General features: G+C 43.3%; 1 protein-coding gene across 1 annotated transcript in view; it reads right to left on the reverse strand.

Annotated features, from left to right (window-relative positions):
• Positions 1–883: 883 nt before the first annotated feature.
• Positions 884–1246, reverse strand: part of LOC113209863 (uncharacterized) — a gene marked incomplete in the record, with an annotated part of 13923 nt that continues 13560 nt past the window's right edge. The window contains 1 exon segment of the mRNA XM_052264227.1: positions 884–1214.

The raw sequence follows: 1246 nt of genomic DNA on the forward strand, positions 1-1246 counted from the left end.
CATCCCACAAGTCGACTGTTGCCGCGGGCATATCGGCTCGTCGTTGTTATCAGTTCTTCGGCGTGCCTTATCGACCGCGAATCGTTCCGCTTCCCACTGCTCGACTTTTGGCTTGAGCCGGCTTGAGCCTTTTTCGCGGCCACAATGATGCGTACCAGCCATACCCGGATGACGTGTCACCCCAAACCGCCCCCCCCCTATCTACCTTATAAGACGGCTTCATTCCGATATTTGCGCTTTGTCATTTGGATGTCGTGTCAAGTACAGTAGTAGCCACAAAATAGAACTATGTACCGAGAGAAAAAGTGATTTTTTGAACTGTTGAGACAATAATTATTGCTTCTATTCACTTGACAATTGTTTTGGACGTGAAAAGTAGATGCCCGATAAGTTAATTTAAATTTTTTTTCTGAACCCGAGGGAAATAGTTATCTGCAGGGAACAGGTGTGAGATCAAACAAATACGCACGCCTCGGGCTCAAATTGCCCCCCAAAATGCTTTTATCTTCAGGTATCTGTTGGGCCGATTGGGCTAAACACTCTGGAAGACGTTTCTAACAAAGTTAAATATGCGGCCAAAATTTATGTAAATGGGTCAAATTTATCTTGTAGCTCCTAGTTTCATCCCTTACCTTGCCTTAAATCTGTCGTAGTAATGACCTGATTAACAAGCCGATTGTGTAAGAATGACTTTATCATGATCATAATGTGGGCTTCTTCGCCCCCGCTCAAACGTCGAACAGGGGTCGTCCAGGCGTGTTAAGAGCGCGTTAGCAGCCAACGTGCCGGAAAATTATCCGTCACTGCGTGTGGGTAAGAGTACGCGAGTGTAGGGTGGGGCGCACGGTGACATAGAGGGAGAGCGTTGAATTAAGTAGACTGATTTTCAAAGTTATTGCTTAGTTTAGAACAGGAAAATGCATTGTTTATAGTCAAAAATCCAGATGAGAAAAAATCGAGGGGTCTCCAACTCACCTCAGCACGGAGTATTATGGTATTATGCGCACGGTAAAAACAGTGTCTGATTTTTTTGAGGAGAAAGGGAAAACTTTGAGGGAGTCTCCTCAAAAAATGTGGTAAATTCCCTAATTTTTTGAGGAGACTCCCTTAAAATCTGAGGAGTTTTCCCCAAATTAAGGGAGTTTCTCAAAGTTTTCCCTTTCTCCTCAAAAAATCAGACATTAATTTTACCGTGCGGTATAATGGCACGTTTTCAGATGCTTTATATCATATTATTTGATATTAC

This window comes from Frankliniella occidentalis, unplaced genomic scaffold (genome assembly GCF_000697945.3).
Source record: "Frankliniella occidentalis isolate FOCC.00 unplaced genomic scaffold, Focc_3.1 Scaffold17, whole genome shotgun sequence".
In the NCBI taxonomy this organism is placed as follows: Eukaryota; Metazoa; Arthropoda; class Insecta; order Thysanoptera; family Thripidae; genus Frankliniella; species Frankliniella occidentalis.